Source organism: Anopheles funestus, assembly GCF_943734845.2.
Source record: "Anopheles funestus chromosome X unlocalized genomic scaffold, idAnoFuneDA-416_04 X_unloc_35, whole genome shotgun sequence".
NCBI lineage: Eukaryota > Metazoa > Arthropoda > Insecta > Diptera > Culicidae > Anopheles > Anopheles funestus.
Window position 1 is genome coordinate 62,501 of NW_026045160.1, and position 15,000 is coordinate 77,500.

The 15,000-nt window shown below is 47.2% G+C and overlaps 1 non-coding gene across 1 annotated transcript; it reads right to left on the bottom strand.

Moving 5' to 3' along the window:
* Positions 1 to 80: 80 nt before the first annotated feature.
* LOC125773482 (5.8S ribosomal RNA) lies at positions 81 to 238 on the bottom strand. Its single transcript, XR_007420141.1, has one exon. It is a non-coding gene; the product is annotated as a 5.8S ribosomal RNA (ribosomal RNA).
* Between the last annotated feature and the right edge of the window lie 14,762 nt (positions 239 to 15,000).

The following is a 15,000-nucleotide window of genomic DNA, read 5'->3' on the forward strand; positions in this document are numbered from 1 at the left end:
TAGACGGGCTGCTCGCCATAGTGTTCTATTGTGGCACGCTCCACCCTGAAGTTTGGTTTGTTGTATATCAAGGAATTGATAGGCACTCAAGAATGTGTGCATCGGCCGGGTTTAATCGTCCGACGCGCAATATGCGTTCAACTTATCGGTGTTCATGTGTCCTGCAGTTCACATTGTGACGCGCATTTAGCTGCGGTCTTCATCGATCCATGAGCCGAGTGATCCCCTGCCTAGGGTTTTATAGTAAGGTTCCCAATGTAACACAATCCCGGTGGTACGTCCAAAGACTAACTTTCTGACTAAGTTGTCTTTATTACCCAATAGTCCCAGGCCTTGTGACTTGTGGCTCATGTCTACGCCCATGGCCACCATTCGCTAAGATAGTTTTGAAGTCACTTTGAAGGCCCAGGAACAACTCTCTTAGCACATCGGTTAACCTGGCGCCGCAGTCAACTCATGTGCTTGGATCGGATCGAGCTATTGAGTATTGGGCCTGCATACTCGCTCATCCGTATCCTTTGCGTACCGCCCCATGGCCCCGTCCTTAGAGTTAATGACTAGTAGGCTTAACTCTTTGTATGTCTGCACCACAGTTCCCGTTCGTTCCGTGCCGTGGCCGGATACGTATTGCACATCGGTATACCTGTCGCTACTCAGGCAACTCGTGTGCGTGGATTGGATCGAGCTCATGGGGTGTGTAGAGATTCCATGTTATAATTGCAAGTCCATATCCACTTTATAGGTTAAAGTCATAAGTTGTGATTGCACAACCATACTTCATAAGAGTTTAATAACTCTTCAACTAACTTTCGTTCTGGTGTCTTGGTATCAAATCGCGTAAGACACAAGATTCTACTGGCCAAATAGAATCTAGCACATTGGTTAACCTGGCGCCGCAGTCAACTCATGTGCTTGGATCGGATCGAGCTATTGAGTATTGGGCCTGCATACTCGCTCATCCGTATCCTTTGCGTACCGCCCCATGGCCCCGTCCTTAGAGTTAATGACTAGTAGGCTTAACTCTTTGTATGTCTGCACCACAGTTCCCGTTCGTTCCGTGCCGTGGCCGGATACGTATTGCACATCGGTATACCTGTCGCTACTCAGGCAACTCGTGTGCGTGGATTGGATCGAGCTCATGGGGTGTGTAGAGATTCCATGTTATAATTGCAAGTCCATATCCACTTTATAGGTTAAAGTCATAAGTTGTGATTGCACAACCATACTTCATAAGAGTTTAATAACTCTTCAACTAACTTTCGTTCTGGTGTCTTGGTATCAAATCGCTTAAGACACAAGATTCTACTGGCCAAATAGAATCTAGCACATTGGTTAACCTGACGCCGCAGTCAACTCATGTGCTTGGATCGGATCGAGCTATTGAGTATTGGGCCTGCATACTCGCTCATCCGTATCCTTTGTGTACCGCCCCATGGCCCCGTCCTTAGAGTTAATGACTAATAGGCTTAACTCTTGTTTGTCTGCACCACAGTTCCCGTTCGTTCCGTGCCGTAGCCGGATACGTATTGCACACTAGTAGACACCGTAATCTGACGTATCTAACACACCACTATTGTAACTCGTCGTCGAAGGACCTTTCAAGTGCCTGATGGCCAGGGGAGCTCTTACACGGCACGGATACACAGTGATGCTCGCCCATCAAAGTGTACAACGATCGAGTTTGCTTAAGTGTCTGGGTACCTACACACCAGACACAATGCAATGGCCACGGATCCACACAAGGCACATCACATGCAGAAAGCTTCACCAGATTATGACACATACCACACTCTTGTAACTCGTCGTCGAAGGGGCGTTCAAAGTGCCTTACGGCTAGGGGAGATCTAGCACGGCACGGAGACACAGTGATGGTTGCCCATCAAAGTGTACAACGATCGAGTTTGCTTTCCGCGCAAGCGTTCTAAGTGTCTGGGTACCTACACACCAGACACAATGCAATGGCCACGGATCCACACAAGGCACATCACATGCAGAAAGCTTCACCAGATTCTGACACATACCACACTCTTGTAACTCGTCGTCGAAGGGGCGTTCAAAGTGCCTTACGGCTAGGGGGGATCTAGCACGGCACGGAGACACAGTGATGGTCACCCATCAAAGTGTACAACGATCGAGTTTGCTTTCCGCGCAAGCGTTCTAAGTGTCTGGGTATCTAAGCACCAGACACAATGCAATGGCCACGGATCCACACAAGGCACATCACATGCAGAAAGCTTCACCAGATTCTGACACATACCACACACATGCAACTCGTCGTCGAAGGGGCGTTCAAGTGCCTTACGGCTAGGGGAGATCTAGCTCGGCACGGGGACACAGTGATGGTCACCCATCAAAGTGTACAACGAACGAGTTGGCTTTCAACAAATTCTGACACATAGCAAGCGAGCGACCGAGCTACACCGAAGGCAGCCCATGGTTGGTCACTCGCGGACGATCATCAGTAATGATCCTTCCGCAGGTTCACCTACGGAAACCTTGTTACGACTTTTACTTCCTCTAAATCATCAAGTTCGGTCAACTTCAGCCATGCCAGCTGCAGCTCACGAAGGAACCGCGGAAGGTAAGCCTCCAGAAACCTCACTAAATAATCCATCGGTAGTAGCGACGGGCGGTGTGTACAAAGGGCAGGGACGTAATCAGCACTAGCTAATGACTAGTGCTTACTAGAAATTCCAGGTTCATGGGGACCGTTGCAGTCCCCAATCCCGACTAGATGGGCATTTTAGTGATTTCCCGTTCCTCTCGGAATGGGGGCGCCTATTGGCGAGAACACGCTGCGACCCACATTGTAGCACGCGTGCAGCCCAGAACATCTAAGGGCATCACGGACCTGTTATCGCTCATTCTCAGCTTGCTAAACACAAGTTGTCCCGCTAAGCAGGGCAAACGTAGCCGACGACCGCCCGTGAAGGCGCCGCCCGGCTGTAACGTCAGGTGCGCCCGGAGGCGCACTGCTGACAGCGTTCTAGTTAGCATGTTTGAGTCACGTTCGTTATCGGAATTAACCAGACAAATCATTCCACGAACTAAGAACGGCCATGCACCACTACCCTTAAATTTGAGAAAGAGCTATCAATCTGTCTTACCTCGATAAGTTTGGACCTGGTAAATTTTCCCGTGTTGAGTCAAATTAAGCCGCAAGCTCCACTTCTTGTGGTGCCCTTCCGTCAATTCCTTTAAGTTTCAACTTTGCAACCATACTTCCCCCGGAACCCGATTTTGGTTTCCCGGAAGCGACTGAGAGCACCGAATAGGGGTAGCGTCTCCCAATTGCTAATTGGCATCGTTTACGGTTAGAACTAGGGCGGTATCTAATCGCCTTCGATCCTCTAACTTTCGTTCTTGATTAAAGAAAGCATCCATGGCAAACGCTTTCGCTTCAGTTGGTCCTACGACGGTCTACGAATTTCACCTCTCGCGCCGTAATACCAATGCCCCCAACTACTTCTGTTAATCATTACCTCTAGGTTTCTGACAAACCAACGAAATCGTATAAACCGAGGTCATATTCCATTATTCCATGCAAGATTATTCTCGGCCAACGCCAACCCCACGGGGGGGCCGGACGCTTTGTCTTAGCCTGCTTTGAGCACTCTAATTTGTTCAAGGTAAATGTGAGTATCTTGAGCACCATGAGGAGCCCGTGCCGGAGTTAACCGGTAGCACGGTACTCGTTCACAGAGTAACGCCCAAGTACACCATTGTGAGTCGCAGCCGTGAGCGCGCGCACGAACGGCCCCGGCGTGTAACCGGGCGCCCGTGGCGGTCACGTGTCTGGACGGGCAATCAACTTCGAACGTTTTAACCGCAACAACTTTAATATACGCTAGTGGAGCTGGAATTACCGCGGCTGCTGGCACCAGACTTGCCCTCCACTTGATCCTTGTTGAAGGATTTATACTCAACTCATTCCAATTATGGACCATCGTTAGAGAGGTCCATATTGTTATTTCTCGTCACTACCTCCCCGTACTGGGATTGGGTAATTTACGCGCCTGCTGCCTTCCTTGGATGTGGTAGCCATTTCTCAGGCTCCCTCTCCGGAATCGAACCCTGATTCCCCGTTACCCGTCGCAACCATGGTAGTCCTCTACACTACCATCAATAGTTGATAGGGCAGACATTTGAAAGATCTGTCGTCAGTCGACAAGCGACCATACGATCTGCGTCCTTATCCAGACTTCAACTCAAGCCGCCCGGAGGCGATTGGTTTAACTAATAAGTGCACCAGTTCAGCTACCCGCGAGGGCAACAGTCCCGGCATGTTGCATGTATTAGCTCTGGATTTTCCACAGTTATCCAAGTAACTAGTGGTAGGATGATCTTGTGAATTATAGCTGTTATACTGAGCCTTATGCGGTTTCACATTCATTTATGTTTGTACTTAGACATGCATGGCTTAACCTTTGAGACAAGCGTATATTACTGGTAGGATCAACCAGAATTCGTTCCACTACAGACACACACTCGCTTAGTGGGAAATAAATTTCCACACAACTCTCTCTCTCTAGAACCATATGGAATGGCTCTTTGGTGTTGGGTAAGGCACCAATTTGTTGGGGTGTAACGGTCACCACCAACTTTAAGTTTGTTAGGGCACAACGGAAACCACTAACTAAACTTTAGGAAACTAAATTTCCTCACACATTATCTCTCACCATATTAGCACTAGGTGCTATCCACGATTGTACAACGTTTCAACTCTTGAATCGACCGTAGGGCCGCGGAATTGCTTCCGGGCCCCTATTCTCGCTATTAATTGTTCATCTCTTTCAATACATCGAGTTCGTTCCATTGGGTAGTTCGCATGGCGAACGTTTTGATGCAGCCCCCTGGGGGACCACGGCACTTTACACCGGGTATGGTGTATGCGCAACCTACAGATAACAATAAACCCCTTATGCGTGTGTAAACCGATGTTGGGCTGCTCAACATCTTTCATGGTTACATCACTTGCACCAGAACCCACGGTGCCGATTTGGTAATATGTTGTACATTTACTCTCAAGATGTACGCTTCGGCCCCTTATTCAGGGGCTCAAGCTATTACCAGCAAGAACAATCCTCATCCAGACTTGAACTCGAAACACCCGCAGGCGAACGGTTTAACTAATAAGTGCACCAGTCTTGAATCCATGCGTCGGTGGAAACAATGCCGGCGTGTTGCATGTATTAGCTCTGAACTTAGCGAGTGATTGCCTTGCAGCTGTCATACTGAGCGTAGAGCGTGATTATCGCTCACTTGAACCATGTTGAATGGCTCTTTGGTGTAGGGTAAGGCACCAATTTGTTGGGGCGTAACGGTCACCACCAACTTAAGACTTGCTTATAGGCATTTCAACGTTTTCAACTCTTAAATCGACCGTGTTTCATTATCATCTCTTCTTCTTATTAAATGCATCGAGTTCGTTCCATTGGGTAGTTCGCGTGGCGAACGGTTTGATGCAGCCCCCCGGGGGGGACCACGGCACTTTACACCGGGCATGGTGTATGCGCAACCTACAGATCACCAATATATTTGTGATCGATAATGCACACTTCTTACACGACTGACCAGTCGACAGCGCTGCCTTCCTATTATGCGTGTGTAAACCGATGTTGGGCTGCTCAACATCTTTCACGGTTACATCACTTGCACCCGAACCCATGGTGCCGATTTGGTAATATGTTGTACATGGTCTCAAGATGTACGCTTCGACCCCTTATTCAGGGGCTCAAGCTATTACCAGCAAGATCAATCCTCATCCAGACTTGAACTCGAAACACCCGGAGGCGAACGGTTTAACTAATAAGTGCACCAGTCTTGAATCCATGCGTCGGTGGAAACAATGCCGGCATGTTGCATGTATTAGCTCTGAACATAGCGAGTGATTGCCTTGTAGCTGTCGAACTGAGCGTAGAATGTGATTATCGCTCACTTGAAAGGGTCAAGCCCTTTCGAGTCGTCCGGTTTTTACGCCAGACGACTCGGTTCACCATCTTTCGGGAAGGGACCGTCTCGGTCGCAAGCTGCTCCGGTCCCCAAACAACCTGCGACAAATGATAGGAAATGCCGACATCAATACGTGTTCAGTTTGGTTTATCGCTCATAGGTCTTTTTGACCATCGATCCCTGATTATAACTCTCAATTAAACAGTCAGGAGAGTAAGGCATGCCCATCGATATCTCATCGACAGGCGATACCGCAAGAACGGCCAACGACACATCAGGTGATCGATTATTGCTACGACTTTTGCTTAATCGTTTCCACTCCTTAGAGAAAGAAACCCCCGGGGACCGTCTCGGTCGCAAGCTGCTCCGGTCCCTAAACAACCTGCGACAAATGATAGGAAATGCCGACATCAATATGTGTTCAGTTTGGTTTATCGCTCATTGGTCTGTTTGACCATCGATCCCTGATTAAACTCTCAGTAATCCAGTCGGGAGAGTAAGGCATGCCCATCGATATCTCATCGACAGGCGATACCGCTTGAACGGCCAACGACACATCAGAGGATCGTATCTTGCTACAACTTTTGCTTAATCGTTTCTTCTCCTTGGAGAAAGAAACCCCCGGGGACCGTCTCGGTCGCAAGCTGCTCCGGTCCCTAAACAACCTGCGACAAATGATAGGAAATGCCGACATCAATACGTGTTCAGTTTGGTTTATCGCTCATTGGTCTGTTTGACCATCGATCCCTGATTAAACTCTCAGTAATCCAGTCGGGAGAGTAAGGCATGCCCATCGATATCTCATCGACAGGCGATACCGCATGAACGGCCAACGACACATCAGAGGATCGTATCTTGCTACAACTCTTGCTTAATAGTTTCCACTCCTTGGAGAAAGAAACCCCCGGGGACCGTCTCGGCCGCAAGTTGCTCCGGTCCCTAAACAACCTGCGGCATCAAATGATAGGAAAAGCCGACATCAATACGTGTTCAGTTTGGTTTATCGCTCATAGGTCTGTTTGACCATCGATCCTAGAATTCAACTTTCGAGTAAGGCATGCCCGTCGATATCTCATCGATAGGCGATACCGGTAGAACGGCCAACGACACACATCTAGGATCGCATTTACTCTTCCTTGGATGGATAACCAATACCCTAGGACCGTTTCATCGCGAGCTGCTCCGGTCCTCAAACAACTCGCGAACCACCGATAGGATGATATTAGGAATGGCCGACTTTCATCCTTTAACTCTCAGTTCTGCTTACCAAAACATAGGTACTTGGACCTTAAAGACCACTATATGTTCCCCGATCGGGGGCAATCGGAACGTCTATCCATCATCAACATCGTTTCACTCATTCCGAACCACCAAATTGGACAGACAGTACCATATTCACCAACCGATTGCTTCAACTTCGCAAACTGTATGGTAAGTTCTACTAATTTCACATCTTACCATCGACTAATAGTGCATAAATCCACTTGGAAATCACTTTTCCTTGGTCCTCGGACCTTCTACGACAACGTCCAACAAATATCCGAAGTCGTTTCCCAACTTAGACCAAGCATTTCGTATCTTTACTTCTAATCGATTTTTTCTCTCATAATTGACGATCAAAATCTAAAAACCACATTTTGAGCCAGAAGCAGTCGTCCGATCGTCCTGGGGGTAGTCTCAATCGATTTAGAAGGGCCCAATTCATAAAGATACGTACTCAGTCAAATTCATGCTTCTGGCTCACCTACCCCCTATATAGAAAACGAAAGCGTACAGGCGTGGAAAACGTGCCATTTTTCTCCATCACGGACTTTTTTTTTCTCGTTGCACCGACTCTAGTAAAAAAGTGAAATTTTTTACTAGTTACCAACTTTTGCAAATTATCATCGGATATCACTTTTCATGGTCTATAGTAAGTTCTTATCACGTTTTAGTAGTTTTTGAAAAAAAAATTTTTTTGAACTTTTCAAAATTTTTCAAAACAAAGTTTTTGTAGGCGGTTTTGTGTATGGAGGGTTACTAGTCTCGGGGTCACTGTTTGACCAAAAAACCACTATATATCATTCGAAAGGTAATTTCAAGGGCTACAAAAAATTGTTCTACGGCACCCCCCTCCGACGTCTAGTATTCGAGTTATTGGCCAAAAACCATCACTTGAGCGATTTTTCGTTCAGGGTACCCGACTCTAGTAAAAAAGTGAAATTTTTCTCGATTGACCAAGTGTTGCAAATGACCATCGGATTTCACTTTTTATGGTCTATAGTGAGTTCTGATCACGATTTGGTACTTTTTGAAAAAATTTTTTTGACGCACTTTTCAAAATTTTGCAAAACCAAAACTTTTTAGGCGGTTTTGTGTATGGAGGGTTACTAGTCTCGGGGTCACTGTTTGACCAAAAAACCACTATATATCATTCGAAAGGTAATTTCAAGGGCTACAAAAAATTGTTCTACGACACCCCCCTCCGACGTCTAGTATTCGAGTTATTGGCCAAAAACCGCAACTATAGCGGTTTTTCGTACAGGGTACCCGACTCTAGTAAAATGATGCGATTTTTACTAGTCTAGGAACTTTTTGGTCAAAAAATCAAGTATATGTCATTCGATAGATAATTTCAAGGGCTACCAAAAATTGTTCCACGACACCCCCCTGCGACGTCTAGTATTCGAGTTATTAGCCAAAAACCGCAACTTAAGCGGTTTTTCGTCCAGGGTACCCGACTCTAGTAAAATGATGCGATTTTTACTAGTCTAGGGAACTTTTTGGCCAAAAATCAAGTATATGTCATTCGATAGATAATTTCAAGGGCTACCAAAAATTGTTCCACGACACCCCCCTCCGACGTCTAGTATTAGAGTTATTAGCCAAAAACCGCAACTATAGCGGTTTTTCGTCCAGGGTACCCGACTCTAGTAAAATGATGCGATTTTTACTAGTCTAGGGAACTTTTTGGCCAAAAATCAAGTATATGTCATTCGATAGATAATTTCAAGGGCTACCAAAAATTGTTCCACGACACCCCCCTGCGACGTCTAGTATTCGAGTTATTAGCCAAAAACCGCAATTATAGCGGTTTTTCGTCCAGGGTACCCGACTCTAGTAAAATGATGCGATTTTTACTAGTCTAGGGAACTTTTTGGCCAAAAATCAAGTATATGTCATTCGATAGATAATTTCAAGGGCTACCAAAAATTGTTCCATGACACCCCCCTGCGACGTCTAGTATTCGAGTTATGGGCCAAAAACCATTCATACTTGAGCATTTTGCTCATTTTGCCTGTACGGGTACCGGGGACTAGTAAAATCAGGCCAATTTTACTAGAGTAGGGGTCCTTTTTGGTCAAAAAAACAACTTTTGCTCGTTCGATAGGGAATCGATAGGGCAACAAAAAATCGTTCTACGACCCCCCCTTCCGATGTCTAGTATTCGAGTTATGGGCCAAAAACAGTTTATAGCTAATTTTTCACTCGATTTTTCACCAAGTATCGCACATTACTCCGGTTCTATACATTGGATCGTCAATCTTTAAGATTTTATGGGTAGTTCCAACTGTTTGCTACATTTCATCCATACATCACCAACCGATTCAATGTCTGTGCTAGAAGTTATTAGAGGAATAAAAAAATTTACCCTTGGCTTTGGACCGTACAATTTTACCCATTTTTGGCCCATATTTGCCCCATAGCTCCGCCGGTATCCAAGATATGGCCACACTTTCTTCTGGCCATGGGTAGATGGCACTTGTGGCTAGATTTCTTCCATGCACCACTAATCGCTACCATGTCTGTGGCCGGAGCTATTCACGAAAGCGCCTCGCGCACTTGGTCGGATTTTTGGTCCAACTTGCACCATTTTTGGCCCATATTTGCCCCATAGCTCCGCCGGTATCCAAGATATGGCCACACTTTCTTCTGGCCATGGGTAGATGGCACTTGTGGCTAGATTTCTTCCATGCACCACTAATCGCTGCCATGTCTCTGGCCGGAGCTATTCGACGAACAACCATCGCATTTACCTAGGTACTTTTTCGGATTTTTGGTCCAACTTGCACCATTTTTGGCCCATATTTGCCCCATAGCTCCGCCGGTATCCAAGATATGGCCACACTTTCTTCTGGCCATGGGTAGATGGCACTTGTGGCTAGATTTCTTCCATGCACCACTAATCGCTACCATGTCTGTGGCCGGAGCTATTCACGAAAGCGCCTCGCGCACTTGGTCGGATTTTTGGTCCACCTGGCACCATTGTTGGCCCGTATTTGCCCCATAGCTCCGCCGGTATCCAAGATATGGCCACACTTTCTTCTGGCCATGGGTAGATGGCACTTGTGGCTAGATTTCTTCCATGCACCACTAATCGCTGCCATGTCTCTGGCCGGAGCTATTCGACGAACAACCATCGCATTTACCTAGGTACTTTTACGGATTTTTGGTCCAACTTGCACCATTTTTGGCCCATATTTGCCCCATAGCTCCGCCGGTATCCAAGATATGGCCACACTTTCTTCTGGCCATGGGTAGATGGCACTTGTGGCTAGATTTCTTCCATGCACCACTAATCGCTGCCATGTCTCTGGCCGGAGCTATTCGACGAACAACCATCGCATTTACCTAGGTACTTTTTCGGATTTTTGGTCCAACTTGCACCATTTTTGGCCCATATTTGCCCCATAGCTCCGCCGGTATCCAAGATATGGCCACACTTTCTTCTGGCCATGGGTAGATGGCACTTGTGGCTAGATTTCTTCCATGCACTACTAATCGCTACCATGTCTCTGGCCGGAGCTATTCACGAAAGCGCCTCGCGCACTTGGTCGGATTTTTGGTCCAACTTGCACCATTTTTGGCCCATATTTGCCCCATAGCTCCGCCGGTATCCAAGATATGGCCACACTTTCTTCTGGCCATGGGTAGATGGCACTTGTGGCTAGATTTCTTCCATGCACCACTAATCGCTGCCATGTCTCTGGCCGGAGCTATTCGACGAACAACCATCGCATTTACCTAGGTACTTTTTCGGATTTTTGGTCCAACTTGCACCATTTTTGGCCCATATTTGCCCCATAGCTCCGCCGGTATCCAAGATATGGCCACACTTTCTTCTGGCCATGGGTAGATGGCACTTGTGGCTAGATTTCTTCCATGCACCACTAATCGCTACCATGTCTGTGGCCGGAGCTATTCACGAAAGCGCCTCGCGCACTTGGTCGGATTTTTGGTCCACCTGGCACCATTGTTGGCCCGTATTTGCCCCATAGCTCCGCCGGTATCCAAGATATGGCCACACTTTCTTCTGGCCATGGGTAGATGGCACTTGTGGCTAGATTTCTTCCATGCACTACTAATCGCTACCATGTCTGTGGCCGGAGCTATTCACGAAAGCGCCTCGCGCACTTGGTCGGATTTTTGGTCCAACTTGCACCATTTTTGGCCCATATTTGCCCCATAGCTCCGCCGGTATCCAAGATATGGCCACACTTTCTTCTGGCCATGGGTAGATGGCACTTGTGGCTAGATTTCTTCCATGCACCACTAATCGCTACCATGTCTGTGGCCGGAGCTATTCACGAAAGCGCCTCGCGCACTTGGTCGGATTTTTGGTCCAACTTGCACCATTTTTGGCCCATATTTGCCCCATAGCTCCGCCGGTATCCAAGATATGGCCACACTTTCTTCTGGCCATGGGTAGATGGCACTTGTGGCTAGATTTCTTCCATGCACCACTAATCGCTACCATGTCTGTGGCCGGAGCTATTCGACGAACAACCATCACATTTACCTAGGTACTTTTTCGGATTTTTGGTCCAACTTGCACCATTTTTGGCCCATATTTGCCCCATAGCTCCGCCGGTATCCAAGATATGGCCACACTTTCTTCTGGCCATGGGTAGATGGCACTTGTGGCTAGATTTCTTCCATGCACCACTAATCGCTACCATGTCTGTGGCCGGAGCTATTCGACGAACAACCATCGCATTCACCTTCTCGTTGCACTTCTTCGGGAATTTGGTGCAACCAAGTTTTCACTATAACTTGGTCATTTTCCGTCCATCGGACATGCGGTTTTGGGTGTCGATACTTGACACCGCACGCTACAATATGTTCCTCCACGACCATGTGGTCCGATGCTTCCAACAGGAGCTATTCGAGGAGTACCGATTTTTCACCATTAAAAATGCTCAATTTTGCACCAACTTTTGCCTATAACTCAGGCTGTATCGATCGGATCTTCAATCTTGAAAAAGTTTTGGATAGGTGGCATCAAATGCTACATTTCGTTCTTCCACGTCAACTTTGTCCGATGTCTAACAAAAAAGTTATTCGCGAACCAAGTCCAGAACCCATGCAATGGCTGCCCTCATTGCATACATCACGGCGGTTAACTCTCGTTACTCTATACCGTGGACTTGGTACTTTTTCAGGCATTCGTTGCTACTTCTTGGTTCATGATATTCGTTTACGGTCTTCACTAGGGCATTTGGTGCTTCTTATCGGTTCATGATATTCGTTTACGGTCTTCACTAGGGCATTTGGTGCCTCTTATCGGTTCATGATATTCGTTTACGGTCTTCACTAGGGCATTTGGTGCTCCTTATCGGTTCATGATATTCGTTTACGGTCTTCACTAGGGCATTTGGTGCTCCTTCTCGGTTCATGATATTCGTTTACGGTCTTCACTAGGGCATTTGGTGCTCCTTCTCGGTTCATGATATTCGTTTACGGTCTTCACTAGGGCATTTGGTACTGGGCTTCCCACTTTCTACTGATCGATCCATACTCACTTGCGTGCACCTAGCCTAGGAAGGTTTCCTTGGGCTTCCCATCTTTCTACTGATCGATCCATACTCACTTGCGTGCACCTAGCCTAGGAAGGTTTCCTATGGCTTCCCATCTTTCTACTGATCGATCCATACTCACTTGCGTGCACCTAGCCTAGGAAGGTTTCCTATGGCTTCCCATCTTTCTACTGATCGATCCATACTCACTTGCGTGCACCTAGCCTAGGAAGGTTTCCTTGGGCTTCCCATCTTTCTACTGATCGATCCATACTCACTTGCGTGCACCTAGCCTAGGAAGGTTTCCTATGGCTTCCCATCTTTCTACTGATCGATCCATACTCACTTGCGTGCACCTAGCCTAGGAAGGTTTCCTATGGCTTCCCATCTTTCTACTGATCGATCCATACTCACTTGCGTGCACCTAGCCTAGGAAGGTTTCCTATGGCTTCCCATCTTTCTACTGATCGATCCATACTCACTTGCGTGCACCTAGCCTAGGAAGGTTTCCTTGGGCTTCCCATCTTTCTACTGATCGATCCATACTCACTTGCGTGCACCTAGCCTAGGAAGGTTTCCTTGGGCTTCCCATCTTTCTACTGATCGATCCATACTCACTTGCGTGCACCTAGCCTAGGAAGGTTTCCTATGGCTTCCCATCTTTCTACTGATCGATCCATACTCACTTGCGTGCACCTAGCCTAGGAAGGTTTCCTATGGCTTCCCATCTTTCTACTGATCGATCCATACTCACTTGCGTGCACCTAGCCTAGGAAGGTTTCCTATGGCTTCCCATCTTTCTACTGATCGATCCATACTCACTTGCGTGCACCTAGCCTAGGAAGGTTTCCTATGGCTTCCCATCTTTCTACTGATCGATCCATACTCACTTGCGTGCACCTAGCCTAGGAAGGTTTCCTTGGGCTTCCCATCTTTCTACTGATCGATCCATACTCACTTGCGTGCACCTAGCCTAGGAAGGTTTCCTTGGGCTTCCCATCTTTCTACTGATCGATCCATACTCACTTGCGTGCACCTAGCCTAGGAAGGTTTCCTATGGCTTCCCATCTTTCTACTGATCGATCCATACTCACTTGCGTGCACCTAGCCTAGGAAGGTTTCCTATGGCTTCCCATCTTTCTACTGATCGATCCATACTCACTTGCGTGCACCTAGCCTAGGAAGGTTTCCTATGGCTTCCCATCTTTCTACTGATCGATCCATACTCACTTGCGTGCACCTAGCCTAGGAAGGTTTCCTATGGCTTCCCATCTTTCTACTGATCGATCCATACTCACTTGCGTGCACCTAGCCTAGGAAGGTTTCCTTGGGCTTCCCATCTTTCTACTGATCGATCCATACTCACTTGCGTGCACCTAGCCTAGGAAGGTTTCCTTGGGCTTCCCATCTTTCTACTGATCGATCCATACTCACTTGCGTGCACCTAGCCTAGGAAGGTTTCCTATGGCTTCCCATCTTTCTACTGATCGATCCATACTCACTTGCGTGCACCTAGCCTAGGAAGGTTTCCTATGGCTTCCCATCTTTCTACTGATCGATCCATACTCACTTGCGTGCACCTAGCCTAGGAAGGTTTCCTATGGCTTCCCATCTTTCTACTGATCGATCCATACTCACTTGCGTGCACCTAGCCTAGGAAGGTTTCCCTTTGGTACCGACTTCCATCTACGCACTCGATATAACCTAGGTACTTGGTACCGATGATGGTTAACACTCAAGCATTTCTTGCATCCTGCGTGCAAGGTACCAATTTTCACTTCTTAGGTACGTTTATGGGCCCGCATTTATCCAATATCGCTCCGATGGCCTTTCGCATTATTTCATCCGATAGCCCTTGCCAAAAGCTACCAAAAGTTCCTCCACGGCCATGTGCTCCGACGCTTAGTTTAGGAAATATTCGAAAAAATTCATCTTAGGAAAAATTTTCTTATTGGAAAATCACCTTAAATCGATGGCCATTTTTTGGGCAAAAACTTTAACGTCTTCCCGACTTTGCGGGAATTGCGAATTTTAGGCACCCAGAGAAAATCTTTTACTTTAAGGGGGCGGCCGCGAAGTTGCCCAAAGTCTCGGACACAAAAATTCTCAAGTTCCCCACTCTAGTAAAGCGCCCTATGAGTATCTCCTGGCCCGCGAGCTCTGCGAGCGGGCCAGCTTCGGCGATTTTTGCCTTTTCGCCTAGGCGGTTCTTCTACGAAATTGGTCCACAGCTTTTGCTCAGAAAGCTAGCATTTGTTGCAACAGTTAGGTA